The following is a 17,830-nucleotide window of genomic DNA, read 5'->3' as shown; positions in this document are numbered from 1 at the left end:
CTCTCTTGTTAATTGATAATTAGAGATTGCTAATTGACTTGAATGCCACTAAACCTAGTCTTTCTTTAGGAGTTAGCTAGGTGGTAGGCAAAATTGTGATTTTTGATAATGGCATTTATGTTCGTTCTCTCCCTGGTAATGGCGCCAAAAACTTGGTGCATGATACCATGGTCCAAACATAACTTCACAACTTCGCACAACTAACCAGCAAGTGCACTGGGTCGTCCAAGTAAAAAATCTTACGTGAGTAAGGGTCGATCCCACGGAGATTGTTGGTATGAAGCAAGCTATGGTCATCTTGTAAATCTCAGTTAGGCAGATAATAAATGGTTATGGGGTTTTCGAATAATAATAATAAATAAACAGAAAATAAAGATAGAAATACTTATGTAAATCATTGGTAAGAATTTCAGATAAGTGTATGGAGATGCTGTGTTCCTTTAGGATCTCTGCAACATACTTCTTTCATACTTTCAATCCATCTTACTACTTTCCATGGCAAGCTGTATGTAGGGCATCACCGTTATCAATGGCTACATCCCATCCTCTCAGTGAAAAAGGTCCAAATGCTCTGTCACGGCACGGTTAATCATCTGTCAGTTCTCGATCATGTCGGAATAGAATCCATTGATTCTTTTGCATTTGTCATCACGCCCAACAATCGCGAGTTTGAAGCTCGTCACAATCATTCAATCCCTGAACCCTACTCGGAATACCACAGACAAGGTTTAGACTATCCAGATTCTCATGAATGCCGCCATCAATTCTAGCTTATACCACGAAGATTCTGATTGAGGAATCCAAGAGATATGCGCCTGGTCTAAGGTAAAACAGAAGTGGTTGTCCGTCACGCGTTCATGGGTGAGAATGATGATGAGTGTCACGGATCATCACATTCGTCATGGTGAAGTGCAACGAATATCTTAGAACAGGAATAAACTGAATTGAATAGAAAATAGTAGTAATTGCATTAAAACTTGAGGTATAGCAGAGCTCCACACCCTTAATCTATGGTGTGTAGAAACTCCACAGTTGAAAATACATAAGTGATGAAGGTCCAGGCATGGCCAAATGGCCAGCCCCCATGAACGTCATCAATAGTATCCTAAAATGAATAATGGAATAAAATTGAGACCAAAGATGTGGTCAAAAGACCGAATGGTCAAAGACACCTAGTACAATAGTAAAATGTTCTATTTATACTAGACTAGCTACTAGGGTTTACAGAAGTAAGTAATTGATGCAGAAATCTACTTCCGGGGCCCACTTGGTATGTGCTTGGGCTGAGCTTGAGCTTTACACGTGCAGAGGCTTCTTTTGGAGTTGAACGCCAAGTTGTAACATGTTTTTGGCATTCAACTCTGGTTCGTGACGTTTTTCTGGCGTTTGACTCCAGAATACAGCAGAAACTGGCGTTGAGCGCCAGTTTACATCGTCTAATATCGAATAAAGTATGGACTATTATATATTGCTGGAAAGCTCTGGATGTCTACTTTCCAACACCATTGAGAGCGCGCATTTGGAGTTCTGTAGCTCCAGAAAATATATTTCGAGTGCAGGGAGGTCAGAATCCAACAGCATCAGTAGTCCTTTGTTAGCCTTCTTATCGAGTTTTGCTCAGGTCCTCTGCCAGAAAATACCTGAAATCACAGAAAAACACACAAACTCATAGTAAAGTCTAGAAATGTGAATTTAGCATAAAAACTAATGAAAACATCCCTAAAAGTAGCTAGATCCTACTAAAAACTTCCTAAAAATAATGCCAAAAAGCGTATAAATTATCCGCTCATCACAACACCAAACTTAAATTGTTGCTTGTCCCCAAGCAACTAAAAATCAAATAGGATAAAAAGAAGAGAATATACTATAAATCTCAAAATATCAGTGCATATTTGTTTTAATTAGATGAGCGGGACTTGTAGCTTTTTGCTTCTGAACAGTTTTGGCATCTCACTTTTTCCTTTGAAGTTTAAAATGATTGGCATCTATAGGAACTTAGAATTTCAGATAGTGTTATTGATTCTCCTAGTTAAGTATGTTGATTCTTGAACATAGCTACTTTTATGAGTCTTGGCCGTGGCCCTAAGCACTTTGTTTTCCAGTATTACCACCAGATACATAAATGCCACAGACACATAACTGGGTGAACCTTTTTAGATTGTGACTTAGCTTTGCTAAAGTCCCCAATTAGAGGTGTCCAGAGCTCTTAAGCACACTCTTTTTGCTTTAGATCATGACTTTAACCACTCAGTCTCAAGCTTTTCACTTAGACATGCATGTTACAAGCACATGGTTAGGGACAGCTTGATTTAGCCGCTTAGACCTGGATTTATTTCCTTGGGCCCTCCTATCCATTGATGCTCAAAGCCTTGGATCCTTTTTACCCTTGCCTTTTAGTTTTAAGGGCTATTGGTTTTTTCTGCTTGCTTTTTTTCTTTTTCTTTCTATTTTTTTCGCCACTTTTTTTTTCTCACAAGCTTTTGCTTTTTCACTGCTTTTTCTTGCTTCAAGAATCAAATTTATAATTTTTCAGATTATCAGTAACATTTCTCTTTGTTCATCATTCTTTCAAGAGCCAACCATTTTAACATTCATAAACAAGATAAAAAATATGCACTGTTCAAACATTTATTCAGAAAACAAAAAGTATTGTCACCACATCAATATAATTAAACTAAATTCAAGGACAAATTCGAAACTTATGTACTTCTTGCTCTTTTAAATTAGAAACATTTTTCATTTAAGAGAGGTGAAGAATTCATGGAATTATTTATAGCCTTAAGACATAGTTACTACATACTAATGATCATGAAGTAGAGACACAAAACATAAACAAACATATAGCATAAAAACCGAAAAATAGAGAAATAATAACAAGGAATGAGTCCACCTTAGTGATGGTGGCACTTTCTTCTTGAAGAACCAATGATGTCCTTGAGCTCTTCTATATCTCTTCCTTGCCTTTGTTGCTCCTCCCTCATTGCTCTTTGATTTTCTCTAATTTCATGGAGAATGATGGAGTGCTCTTGATGTTCCACCCTTAATTGATCCACATTGTAACTCAAGTCTTCTAGAGAAGTGTTGAGTTGTTCCCAATAATTATTGGGAGGAAAGTGCATCCCTTGAGGCATCTCTGGGATTTCTTGGTGATGAGCTTCCTCATGCGTCTCTTGGGATCCATGAGTGGGCTCTCTTATTTGCTCTATCCTCTTCTTAGTGATGGGCTTATCCTCCTCAATGGGGATGTCTCCTTCTATGATAACTCCATCTGAGTAACATAGATGGCAAATAAGATGAGGAAAAGCTAGCCTTGCCATGGTGGAGGACTTTTCGGCAATTTTGTATAATTCAAGGGAGATGACTTTATGAACTTCTACTTCCTCTCCATTCATGATGCTATGAATCATGATGGCCCGATCCACAGTAACTTTGGATCGGTTGCTAGTGGGGATGATGGAGCGTTGGATAAACTCCAACCATCCTCTAGCCACAGGCTTGAGGTCCAGTCTTCTTAATTGAACTGGCTTGCCTTTGGAGTCTCTTTTCCATTGAGCTCCTTCCACACATATGTCCATAAGGACTTGGTCCAACCTTTGATCAAAGTTGACCCTTCTAGTGTAGGGGCGTGCATCTCCTTACACCATGGGCAAGTTGAACGCCAACCTCACATTTTTCAGACTAAAATCTAAGTATTTCCCCCGGACCATTGAAAGATAATTATTTGGATTCGGGTTCACACTTTGATCATGGTTCCTAGTGATCCATGCATTGGCATAGAACTATTGAACCATTAAGGTTCCGACTTGTTGAATGGGGTTGGTCAGAACTTCCCAACCTCTTCTTTGGATCTCATGTCGGATCTCCGGATACTCATTTTTCTTGAGCTTGAAAGGGACCTCAGGGATCACCTTCTTCTTGGCCACAACTTCATAGAAGTGGTCTTGATGGGCTTTGGAGATGATCTCTCCATGTTCTATGACTCGGAGGTGGAAGCTTTTGTTTTCCCTTTCCCTTTTCTAGAGGTTTCTCCGGCCTTAGGTGCCATCAGTGGTTATGGAAAAACAAAAAAAGCTATGCTTTGACCACACCAAACTTAGAATATTGCTCGTCCTCGAGCAAGAGAAGAAAGAAGAAGAAGAAGAAGAAGAAGAAAAATATGGAGGAAAGGGAGAAGTGTGTGGTTTCGGCCAAGGTGAAGAAGAGAGGGTTGTGGTTTATGAAAATGAAGAAGGATAAAGGGGCTTATATAGTGAGGGGAGAGGGAGTAGGCTTGGCTATTTAGGGTGGGTTTGGGTGGGAAAGAGATTTTGAATTTTGAAGGTAGGTGGGGTTTTTGGGGAAGAGTGGATGGATGTGAGTGGTGAAGAGGTGATGAGGAAGAGAGATTGAGGTGATTGGTGAAGGGTTTTGTGAAGAGTGTTTATTGGGTTGTGTGAAAAAGAGAGAGAGAGAGAGAGAGGGTGAGTTGAGGTAGGTGGGGATCCTGTGGGGTCCACAGATCTTGAGGTGTCAAGGATTTATATCCCTGCACCAATGAGGCATGTAAAACACCCTTTGCATGCAATCCTGGCATTCAACGCCAGATTGATGCTTGTTTCTGGCGTTGAACGCCAGCTTCATGCTTGTTTTGGGCGTTCAACGCCCATTTGCAGCATGTTTCTAGCGTTGCACGCCAGTTCCATGCTTGTTTTTGGCGTTCAGCGCCAGCTCTCCTCAGGGTGTATTCCTGGCGTTTAAACGCCAGGATATTGCTTGTTTCTGGCATTCAACGCCAGATCCATACTCTGTTCTGGTGTTGAATGCCAGCCAGATGCTCCTTACTGGCATTTAAACGCCAGTAAGCTCTTCCTCCAGGGTGTGCTTTTTCTTCTGCTGTTTTTGATTCTGTTTTTAATTTTAGTATTTATTTTGTGACTCCACATGATCATGAACCTAATAAAACATAAAGAAAAAATAAAATAAAAATAAAATTAGATAAATAAAAATTGGGTTGCCTCTCAATAAGCGCTCTTTTAATGTCACTAGCTTGACAGTGGGCTCTCATGGAGCCACACAGGTGATCAGGTCAATGTTGTAGACTCCCAACACCAAACTTAGAGTTTCGATGTGGGGATTCAACACCAAACTTAGAGTTTGGCTGTGGCCTCTCAACACCAACCTTAGAGTTTGATTGTAGGGGCTTTGTTTGACTCTGTACTAAGAGAAGCTTTTCATGCTTCCTCTCCGTGGTTGCATAGGAACACCCTTGGGTTTTAAACACAAGGTAGTCCCCATTCAATTGAAGGACTAATTCTCTTCTGTCAACATCAATCACAGCTCCTGCTGTGGCTAGGAAAGGTCTTCCAAGGATGATGCATTCATCCTCCTCCTTCCTAGTGTCTAAGATTATGAAATTAGTAGGGATGTAAAGGCCTTCAACCTTTACCAACACGTCCTCTACCAAACCATAAGCTTGTCTTACTGACTTGTCTGCCATTTGTAATGAGAATATGGCAGGCTGTACCTCAATGATCCCCAGCTTCTCCATTACAGAGAGTGGCATAAGATTTATGCCTGACCCTAGGTCACACAGAGCCTTCTCAAAGGTCATGGTGCCTATGGTACAGGGTATTAGGAATTTGCCAGGATCTTGTCTCTTTTGAGGTAATGTTTGCTGAATCCATGTATCTAGTTCATTAATGAGCAAGGGAGGTTCATCTTCCCAAGTCTCATTACCAAACAATTTGGCATTCAGCTTCATGATGGCTCCTAGATATTGAGCAACTTGCTCTCCAGTTACATTTTCATCCTCTTCAGAGGAAGAATAGTCTTCAGAGCTCATGAATGGTAGAAAGAGATTTAATGGGATCTCTATGGTCTCTATATGAGCCTCAGATTCCTTCAGGTCCTCAATAAGGAACTCCTTCTTGCCTGGGAGACGTCCCATGAGATTTTTCTCATTGAGATTCACGTCCTCCCCTTCCTCTCTAGGTTCGGCCATTTTGATTATATCAATGGCCTTGCACTCTCTTTTTGGATTCTCTTCAGTATTGCTTGGGAGAGTACTAAGAGGAGTTTCAGTGACTTTCTTACTCAACTGGCCCACTTGTGCCTCCAAATTTCTAATGGAGGACCTTGTTTCACTCATGAAACTTAAAGTGGCCTTAGACAGATCAGAGACTAAGTTTGCTAAATTAGAAGTGCTCTGCTTAGAATCTTCTGTCTGTTGCTGAGAAGATGATGGATAAGGCTTGCTGTTGCTGAGTCCATTTCTTCCACCATTATTAAAGCCTTGTTGAGGCTTTTGTTGATCCTTCCATGAGAAATTTGGATGATTTCTCCATGATGAATTATAGGTGTTTCTATAAGGTTCACCCATATAATTTACCCCTGCTATTATAGGGTTTTCAGGATCATAAGCTTCTTCTTCAGGAGAGGCCTCTTTAGTACTGTTGGATGTATTTTGCCATCCATTCAGACTTTGAGAAATCATGTTGACTTGCTGAGTCAACATTTTGTTCTGAGCCAATATGGCATTCAGAGCATCAATTTCAAGAACTTCCTTCCTTTGAGGCGTCCCAGTACCCACGGAATTCCTTTCAGAAGTATACATTAATTGGTTATTTGCAACCATGTCAATGAGTTCTTGAGCTTCTGTAGGCATTTTCTTTAGGTGAATGGATCCACCTGCAGAATGGTCCAGTGACATCTTAGAGAGCTCAGATAAACCATAATAGAATATATCCAGAATGGTTCACTCTGAAAGCATGTCAGAAGGACACCTTTTGGTCATCTGCTTGTATCTTTCCCAAGCTTCATAGAGGGATTCACCATCTTTTTGTTTGAAAGTCTGAACATCCACTCTAAGCTTGCTCAACTTTTGAGGAGGAAAGAACTTAGCCATGAAGGCCGCGACCAGCTTATCCCATGAGTCCAGGCTATCTTTAGGTTGTGAATCCAACCATATTCTAGCTCTGTCTCTTATAGCAAAGGGGAAAAGCATGAGCCTGTAGACTTCAGGATCTACTCTATTAGTCTTAACAATCTCACAGATCTGTAAAAACTCAGTTAAAAACTGGTAGAGATCTTCTGATGGAAGTCCATGGAATTTCCAGTTCTGTTGTAGTAGAGCAACTAGTTAAGGTTTCAGCTCAAAATTGTTTGCTCCAATGGCAGGGATTGAGATGCTTCTTCCATCAAATTTGGAAGTAAATGTAGTATAGTCACCAAGCATCCTCCTTGCATTATTATTTTCGGCTGCCATCTCCTCTTCCTTTTCGAAAATTTCTGTAAGGTTGTCTCTGGACTGTTATAAGTTAGCTTCTCCTAGTTTCTTCTTCAGAGTCTTTTCAGGTTCAGGATCTGCTTCAACAAGAATATTCTTGTCCTTGCTCCTGCTCATATGAAAAAGAAGGAAACAGAAAATAATAATAAGGATCCTCTTTACCACAGTAGAGAGATTCCCTTATGTTAGTAGAAGAAGAAGGGAATAGAAGAAGGAAAAGAATGAAGAATCCAAATACAAGGGTGAAGATAGGTTCAAATTCTTGAGATGAAGAGAAGTGTTAGTAAATAAATAAATAAATAGAATAAGATGAGGGAGAGAGAATTTCGAAAATAAATTTTGAAAAGCAAAAGTTAGTGATTTTTGAAAATTAAGAGAGGAAAAATAATTAAAATTAAAATTTAAAATAATTAATTAATTTAAAAAAGAATTTTAAAAAGGAGGAAGAAATTTTCGAAAATTAGAGAGGGAAAAGTAGTTAGGTGATTTTGAAAAAGATAAGAAACAAACAAAAAGTCAGTTAGTTAGTTGAAAAAGATTTGAAAATCAAATTTGAAAAAGATAAGAAGATATTTTGAAATCAAATTTTTGAAAAAGAATTGATTTTAAAAAATTAAAATTTAATTACTTGACTAACAAGAAACTAAAAGATATGATTCTAGAATTTAAAGATTGAACCTTTCTTAACAAGAAAGTAACAAACTTCAAATTTTTGAATCAATCACATTAATTGTTAGTAAAGTTTTCAAAATTTTGAAATAAAGATAAGAAAAAGATTTTGAAAATAAATTTTGAAAATTTCGAAATTAATAAAAAATGAAAAAGATTTTATTTTTGAAAAAGATTTTGAAAAGATAAGATTTTTAAATTTGAAAATTTGACTTGACTTACAAGAAATAACTAATTTTAAAATTTTTTGACTAAGTCAACTCAAATTTTCAAAATTTTGAGAGAAAAAAGGAAAAGATATTTTTATTTTTAAAATTTTTTTATGATGAAAGAAAAACATAATTATGACCCAAAACATGAAAATTTTGGATCAAAACACATGATGCATGCAAGAACACTATGAATGTCAAGATGAACACCAAGAACACGTTGAAGATCATGATGAACATCAAGAACATATTTTTGAAAAAATTTTTATGCAAAGAAAACATGCAAGACACCAAACTTAGAAATCTTTAATGCTTAGACATTATGAATGCAAAAATGCACATGAAAAATATCATACAACACAAAACAAGAAAATTTAAAGATCAAACAAGAAGACTTACCAAGAACAAATTGAAGATCATGAAGAACACTATGAATGCATGAATTTTCAAAAAATGCAAGAACAAGATGAATATGCAATTGACACCAAACTTAAAACATGACACAAGACTCAAACAAGAATTACAAAATATTTTTTGTTTTATGATTTTATTATTTTTTTTGTATTTTCTTTTATTTTTTTCGAAAAACATATAGGAAAAAGAAAATAAGAAATTCAAAATTTTTAATAAGAATTCCAGGAATCTTTCAATGTTAGCCTAAAGCTCCAATCCAAGGGTTGGACATGGCTTAATAGCCAGCTAGCTTTAGGATATAAATCAGACATACAACAGCTAATATTTCAATTAACTTGCCTCTATGCTGATGATTGGAAGCCTCAGTCCAAAAGAATTTAGACATGGCTTTACAGCCAGTCAGGCTTCAACATGTTACCATGAAACTCTAGAATTCATTCTTAAAAATTTGAATAATTTTCAAAAACAAAAGGGAAATAATTTTTTTTTTGAAAATAGAATAAAAAGAAAATTACCTAATCTGAGCAACAAGATGAACCGTCAGTTGTCCAAACTCGAACAATCCCCGGCAACGGCGCCAAAAACTTGGTAGGAAAAATTGTGATTTCTGATAATGGCATTCATGTTCGTTCTCTCCCTGGTAATGGCGCCAAAAACTTGGTGCATGATACCATGGTCCAAACATAACTTCACAACTTCGCACAACTAACCAGCAAGTGCACTGGGTCGTCCAAGTAATAAACCTTACGTGAGTAAGAGTCGATCCTATGGAGATTGTTGGTATGAAGCAAGCTATGGTCATCTTGTAAATCTCAGTTAGGCGGATAATAAATGGTTATGAGGTTTTCGAATAATAATAATAAATAAACAGAAAATAAAGATAGAAATACTTATGTAAATCATTGGTAAGAATTTCAGATAAGTGTATGGAGATGCTGTGTTCCTTTTGGATCTCTGCAATATACTGCTTTCATACTTTCAATCCATCTTACTCCTTTCCATGGCAAGCTTATACCACGAAGATTCTGATTGAGGAATCCAAGAGATATGCACCCGGTCTAAGGTAGAACGGAAGTAGTTGTCAGTCACGCGTTCATAGGTGAGAATGATGATGAGTGTCACGGATCATCACATTTGTCATGGTAAAGTGCAACGAATATCTTAGAACAGGAATAAACTGAATTGAATAGAAAATAGTAGTAATTGCATTAAAACTTGAGGTACAGCAGAGCTCCACACCCTTAGTCTATGGTGTGTAGAAACTCCACCGTTGAAAATACATAAGTGATGAAGGTCCAGGCATGGCCGAATGGCCAGCCCCCATAAATGTGATCAATAGTATCCTAAGATGAATAATGGAATAAAACCAAGACCAAAGATGTGGTCAAAAGACCGAATGGTCAAAGACACCTAGTACAATAATAAAATGTTCTATTTATACTAGACTAGCTACTAGGGTTTACAGAAGTAAGTAATTGATGCAGAAATCCACTTCCGGGGCCCATTTGGTGTGTGCTTGGGCTGGCCTGAGCTTTACACGTGCAGAGGCTTCTTTTGGAGTTGAACGCCAAGTTGTAACGTGTTTTTGGCGTTCAACTCTAGTTTGTGACATGTTTCTGGCGTTTGACTCCAGAATGCAGTATGAAACTGGCGTTGAGCACCAATTTATGTCGTCTAATCTCGAATAAAGTATAAACTATTATATATTGCTGGAAAGATTTGAATGTCTACTTTTGAACGCTGTTAAGAGCGTGCCATTTGGAGTTCTGTAGCTCCAGAAAATCCATTTTGAGTGCAGAGAGGTCAGAATCCAACAGCATCAGCAGTCCTTTGTCAGCCTTCTTATCAGAGTTTTGCTCAGGTCCCTCAATTTCAGCCAGAAAATACCTGAAAGTACAGAAAAACACACAAACTCATAGTAAAGTCTAGAAATGTGAATTTAGCATAAAAACTAATGAAAACATCCCTAAAAGTAGCTAGATCCTACTAAAAACTTCCTAAAAACAATGCCAAAAAGCGTATAAATTATCCGCTCATCACTAGGCCTTGTGGCATCAAGTTAATTCATCCACTTGAATCTTCTCCTTGGTTAGAGGTTAACCAAGTGGGAGCAATGAACAATTCTCATCACAATTGATAAGGATAACTAGGATAGGCTTTCTAGTTCTCACACCTTGCCAAGAGCTCTCTTACTTGCTAGTTTATTTCCTTTGCCGTTTATATTTCTTGTCTATTACCTCAAAACCCCAGACATACTTCATAACCAATAACAAGAATACTTTATTTCAATTCCTAGGGAGAACGACCCGAGGTTTGAATACTTCGGTTTATATTTGCAGGGGTTTGTTACTTGTGACAACTAAATTTTTGTATGAAAGGATTTTAGTTGGTTTAGAAACTATACTTGCAACGAGGATTTATTTGTGAAATCTTTACCAACCGAAAATTCATTCATCAGCAACCCATACAATGGTGCAACTATCTCCCTCCCTTCACCCTCCCGGTTGTCCTTCCTGTCAACGCCGGCGAACTGTCTCCGTCACTTCCATCCAGCCGCTTAACCACTCCTGTCTCCGTCGTAAGTTGGAGCTTTGAAGATTACAGTTGCAGTTGTTGCATCTCTCCATCATCATTGTCGTTTCAGCTTTGGAAGCAGCATCTGTTCCACCGTCGCAGTTTCTCCCTCCGTTGCGCACTTTTGTTCCACCATCACCCGTGTCAGCTTGGTTCCACATGTCTAGTTCCCCCTCTGTTTTGTGCTTCTAGCTTCTAGGTTTTATTTTTTAAAACAATAATTGGTTAATAATAATTATTGAATAATCTATGAACTTGTTATAGGTTGAATAATTGTTAATTAATCTGAGAATTTTGCTGTTATTATTGGTTGAATGATTGTTAATTAATTTGTGAACTTTGCCTTGGGTTGCTATGATATTGTAATTAGATTGGATTATAGTTATTGCTATGGGTTGAATTTTGCTGTAGGTTGCTGTGAACCTTGCTGTGGGTTATTAATTAAATTAGAGAAGGTTTTCTTCAAGGAAATGTGGCTTAATCTTGAAATGTAGCATTCACATCAGTGGACAGTTGAGTTTAGCCTCTCAACTTTAGCTGTAATTGCATATTTTCTTGTTTTTGCCATGACTTCTAAGCTGTTTGGTATGTCTTCAATATTTTTCCTTTTTCTCTTTCCTTTTGGTTCCATCGGAAAACATGTCTCCATATTTTTAATGTATGTTATATTACAACAGATTCATATGTTAGAAATAGAAATAATCATTAATATGGGAAGAAAAAAATGTGGTGTAAGAAGGGTCAACTCTAAGCAGGAAAAGGAGTTTCCCTTTTAAAATATAGATTATTATGAGCAAGATCTTGCATTGTTAATTCAATTAATTGGATTAATATCAAGATAATCTAATGGTATAGATTTTATTATTGCTTTAGACCATCCTTGTTACTAAATCTACAATATTAAATATCTAGTTAGCGAGCAAATCGTTATTATATGTTTTTAGTTAATTTGTGAACCTTGTTGTGGGTTGAATTTTGTTGTTATTATTGGTTTCTCTCAAGATTGTTGGTAATTTTGCTGTGAACTTTGGATGTTGGCATTTTACGTTTGGTTGGTTATTTTTGTTAATTTACTTTTGAGTTTGTATTTGAATGAGATCATAACATTGTAGTTTATGTAGTATTTTTAATTTAGATGATATTTTAAAGTTTATATTAGACTATAATTATATTTTAGTGTGTTTATTTGTATTTTATTTATTATTTTATTATAAAATAGTTTTTTCAGTTGAATTATGGTTGAACTGGTTGAACCAATAAACCAGTAAACTAGTAGTTAGAACGATTCGATGACCGGTTCGATTTTCAGAACCTTAGTTTAGAGTAATTACATTTATACTATTTTATCTAATTTTAATAGTTATAATTTACACTAATTACATTTTTATTGTAATTTTTTATTATAAAATTGTGACATGGGTTAAATTTAGAGTAATTAGTTTAGATTAATTAGATAATTTTTATTTCTAATTAAGACATAGAATTTTAATTCTCGTTTATGAATCATATGTTGTGAAATTGTGATATATGGTTAATTTGCTTTGTTTAGAGTAATTAGGATTTAAATTAGATTTGGTCAAGTTGTTTAATAAAGTAAGTTTAGATAAATTAGGATAATTCGTTAGATAAATTAGTTTATGATTTAGTTTAGAATTGAAGTTAGACTAATTTAAACTTGAATTTAGGAAAATTAAGTTAACTTAGTTTTAATTAGCGTTTTACATTAATTTAGTTTAACTTAGTTTAGTTTATATTAATTAATTTTACAAATGTTATTAATTTATTATTATTAATTTTTATATTTTACTAACTTTATTTAAATTTTAGGATATTTTGTTGTCGTATAGTTTTAATCGTGGGTTGTTTGTGTTGATATATACATAGGTTGTTTGTGTAGTATCGAGGTTGATTTTTTATCTCTAAATCTGCTAAGTTGTTTAAATTTTATTCCGGACTTACTTTTCCTAGGATAGAGTTTTAGAAAAAAAAGTGGAAGAAGGTTGCCTAGTGGCGACTTCTCGAGTACCTTGTTTGCTAGAAAATTACGGAGTAATAAGGGGATGCGCATTAGAACGACATAGATTTGATGTTTGCTTGAATGTGTGTTTGTTTTAATTTATGGTTGCAACTGTTTCCTTAGTGAAAATTGATAAAAATTTTTGTGGAGATCTTTAAAGTAAGACAAAACTCTGACAAATTATTATTAAAATTATTCAAATACATGGTTGGTTTGTGAAAACTTTTACATTTGGTAGAGGTTTCTAATTATAGATAAAACTCTGCTGAAATTTTTAAAAAAATTAATAAGTTGTGTTGTTGGTTAAATTCTAGGTTGTTTGTTGCAAAATGATTTCAAGTCATCGTTTGTGGATGTATGATAAGGATAACGGTCAATTGGAGGGGTTAAAACTTGAGTTTTTTGAGGGGTTGATCAGTTTGTTTGCGTGTGTCTTCAACATGAAATTGTTTGAGTCTTAAGGGGTGTATAGGTGTCCATGTTATTAATGTCGAACGATTGAGTGGTTAGGACCTTCAGATATAATTCTTCACCTTTACTGTAAGGGGTTCAATAATGGGTATTGGGTGTGGGCTAAACATGGAGAAGTTGATGAGCAAGAAATCAATCGGTCTGCATCGAATTTTAATAGGTCTAAGGGTCGATCAAGAAGGGTTAATTTGGTTAAAAAAGTGAATATGGAAGAGCAGAATTGGGAGGGTAAACAGGGGAGATATAATAAGATGGTATTTGATGCATGATGAATGAGCATCTTATATCCATTTTTCGCTTATTTTAAGTTAGAATTTAACGAGTTTAATTACATTTTAGTGTTAAAATCTTTCTTTGATGCTACTTTGAGTTGTTTTTGTGTTTTGATTATTTCAAGTAAAATTCAGATCAATTTGGCAAAGTTTTGTGCAAAAAAAGAGAAGTTTTGAAACTGCCCACCAGAGCGCTAAACGCCAAGCTGGTGTTTGGCGTTTAGCGCCAGCAACTCAGCAAGACCAGAAGCGTTCTGCCTCTTTTGGGCGCTAAACACCAAACCTGACGTTTAGCACCAGGCAATCCGAATCTCACCTCACTCTTGGAGCATCTTTAGTTGGACCTAGATTTTAATTGTTATCTTTTGTCTTATTTTAATTATTTTTATTTACAAATAAATCTTTTAGGTTTAGAAATTATTATTTTATTTTAGCTTCAAATTAAATTAGGTTAGATATAAAAGGAAAAAGATTTACCCTTTAGGGGGATCTTCTCACTTCCGCACTCTCAAATTTTCTAAATCCTAGTTTTCTCTCTGAAGCATGAGCCGCTAAACCTCTTCGGTTAAGTTTAGGGGCTCTGTTTATTTCTATGGATTGAGACTGTTGCTTTTCTATTTTAATTAATGTATTGATCAGTTTCAAGGATTACTTTCGTTCTTCATTTTATGAATCTGGGTAGATCGGAAGAATAATCCTTATTCTATATGCATTTTTGTGACCCTTGGAAGAGGATCTCACCTGAACAACAACTTGAAAGTAAAATCCTAAATCGTTAATTACTTGAACTAATCGGGATACGTGATATATAATTCTCTTAGCTTTGGATAATTAGGGTTTTTGTGGCCTTAAACCAGAATTGATTTTAACCCTCTAATCAAAATTAAGTGACCAAGACATTAGCGGTTAACTAGGTTAGAGGAGAATAAATCACTAAGACATTAGGATTTAGTCAATTATAGTTTGCCATGAATTGAATCTTGCATGACTAAAATAGTTGGTGATGAGCGGATATTTTATATGCTTTTTGGGGGTAATTTCACGTAGATTTTAGAGTGTTGTAGTTAGTTTTCAGTATATTTTTATTAGTTTTTAGGCAAAAATTATATTTCTAGACTTTACTATGAGTTTGTGTGTTTTTCTATAATTTCAGGTATTTTCTGGCTGAAATTGAGGGAACTGAGCAAAAATCTAATTTAGGCTGAAAAAGGACTGCTGATGCTGTTGGATTCTGACCTCCCTAGACTCGGAATGAATTTTTTGGTGCTACAGGAGTCCAATTGGAACGCTCTCAATTGGGTTGGAAATTAGATATCCAGGGCTTTCCAGCAATATATAATAGTTCATACTTTGCGTGAAGATAGACGACGTAAGCTGGCGTTTAACCCCAGTTCCATGTTGCAGTCTGGCGTTCAGCGCCAGAAACAGGTTGCAAGTTAGAGTTCAATGCCAGAAACAGGTTACAACTTGGCATTCAACTCCAGAAACAGCCCATAGTATGTGATAAACTTAAGTCTCAGCCCCAGCACACACCAAGTGGGCCCCAGAAGTGGATTTCTGCATTATCCATCTTAGTTTGCTCATTTTCTGTAAACCTAGGTTACTAGTTTAGTATTTAAACAACTTTTAGAGACTTATTTTGTATCTCATGACATTTTTAGATCTGAATTATATACCTTGTGATGACATGAGTCTCTAACCTTCATTGTTGGGGGTGAGGAGCTCTGCAACATCTCAATGAATTAATGCAATTATTTCTGTTTTTCATTCAAACACGCTTGTTCCTATCTAAGATGTTCATTCGCGCTTCACTATGAAGAAGGTGATGATCCATGACACTCATCACCTGCCTCAATCTATGAACGTGTGCCTGACAACCACCTCCGTTCTACATTAGATTGAATGAGTATCTCTTAGATTCCTTAATCAGAATCTTCGTGGTATAAGCTATAATTGATGGCAGCATCCTTGAGAATTCGGAAAGTCTAAACCTTGTCTATGGTATTCCGAGTAGGATTCTTGGATTGGATGATTGTGATGAGCTTTAAACTCGCGAGTGTTGGGCGTAGTGACAGACGCAAAAGGATCAATAGATCCTATTCCGACATGATCGAGAATTAACAGATGATTAGTCGTGCTGTGACAGAGCATTTGGACCATTTTCACTGAGAGGATGGAAAGTAGCCATTGACAACGGTGACGCCTTACTTACAGCTTGCCATGGAAGGAGTCTTGCATGTTTGAAAGTGAGGAAGCATTATGTTACAGGAATTCAGAAGACAAAGCATCTCCAAAACTCCAACATATTCTCAATTACTGCATTATAAGTATTTATTTCATGCTCTTTTACTGTTTACAATTAAAACTAAAAATTATTATTGATATTATATCCTGACTAAGAATTACAGGATAACCATAGATTGCTTCAAACCAACAATCTCCGTGGGATTCGACCCTTACTCACGTAAGGTATTACTTGGACGACCCAGTGCACTTGCTGGTTAGTTGTGCAAAGCTGTGAGAAATAGTCCATTAATATTAGCATACACAATTTCGTGCACCAAGTTTTTGGCACCGTTGCCGGGGATTGTTTGAGTTTGAACAACTGACGATGATTCTTGTTACTTAGATTAGGAAAAATTTGTCTTTTTGGTTTAGAGTCACTAGGATTGCATCTTCTATTATTCCTTTTAAAAATTTTTCAAAAATATTATTTTTCTTTAATTGAATTTTCATTTTTTTATGAGTTTAGTGTCAATTGCATACTTTTCTTTGTCTGTCAATTTTTTGAATTGCGTGTTCTTGTTTTTCCTTGATCTTCAAGTTGTTCTTGTCAATTTTTCTTGTTTGATCTTTGGTTTGTCTTGTTTTGTGTCTTTTCTTGTTTTTCTTGTGTTTTTTCAAATTTTTAGTTCTCAAAAAAAATTTTATTATTAAATACCTTTTTAAAACACGTTAAATTTATAGCTCAGTTGGCTAGAGCGTTGGCTTATGTTCTTGGCAATTGGGTATCTTCTTTTTAAAACTTTTTCAAAAATAATTTTTTCTTTGATTGAATCTTGTGCCAAACTTTAAGTTTGGTGTTCTCTTGTTAATTTTCTTTAATTTTCAAAAAATTAATTTGGTTTTTAAAAAATTTTAAGCTTGGTGTTCTTTCTTTTGTTCTTGTTGTTCTTGTGAATCTTCAAAGTGTTCTTGAGTCTTCTTTGTGTTTTGATCTTAAAATTTTAAGTTTGGTGTTCCTTGGTGTTTTTTCTCCAAAATTTTTGAAAACAAGGAGCATTAGATCTAAAAATTTTAAGTCTTTGGTCTTTTGTGTATTTTTCTCTTTCATCATAAAATTCAAAATTCAATATATATATATATATATATATATATATATATATATATATATATATATATATATATATTCAAGTAATTATTTCGAAATTTTTTTAAAAATTTCGGATTTCATTTTTAAAATTTTAAAATTATAGCTTTTTCAAAAATATTCTAACCACTTTCTCTCTCCTCACTTTTTCGAATTTCTTCACAAAATATTTTCAAATTCTTTTTGTTTTTCTTTTTATTTTATTTTTTATTTTATTTTATTTTATTTTATTATTTCGAAACCTCCTCTATAATAATAAAATAAATAAAATAAATTCACATCATCTCCCCTTTTCCATTATGGACTTAAGTGGAAATGAACAGTCCAAAAGGACTCTGGGGTCATATGCTAACCCCACTACTGCTTCATATAGGAGTAGTATCTGTATACCCTCCATTGGAGTTAGCAGTTTTGAGTTGAATTCTCAGCTCATTATCATGGTGCAGCAAAATTGCCAGTATTCCGGTCTTCCACAGGAAGAACCTATAGAGTTTCTGGCACATTTTTTACAAATTGCTGACACAGTACATGATAAGGAAGTAGATTAGGATGTCTACAGATTGTTACTGT

The 17,830-nt window shown here is 35.5% G+C and overlaps 1 non-coding gene across 1 annotated transcript; it reads left to right on the top strand.

Annotated features, from left to right (window-relative positions):
* The first annotated feature begins 6,742 nt into the window (after window positions 1-6,742).
* Window positions 6,743-6,850, top strand: LOC112713859 (small nucleolar RNA R71). The gene has a single exon (XR_003158819.1). It is a non-coding gene; the product is annotated as a small nucleolar RNA R71 (small nucleolar RNA).
* The last annotated feature ends 10,980 nt before the right edge of the window (window positions 6,851-17,830 follow it).

The sequence above is a fragment of the Arachis hypogaea genome, chromosome 9, assembly GCF_003086295.3.
Source record: "Arachis hypogaea cultivar Tifrunner chromosome 9, arahy.Tifrunner.gnm2.J5K5, whole genome shotgun sequence".
Lineage (NCBI taxonomy): Eukaryota > Viridiplantae > Streptophyta > Magnoliopsida > Fabales > Fabaceae > Arachis > Arachis hypogaea.
This window is presented reverse-complemented; position numbering and strand designations above follow the sequence as displayed.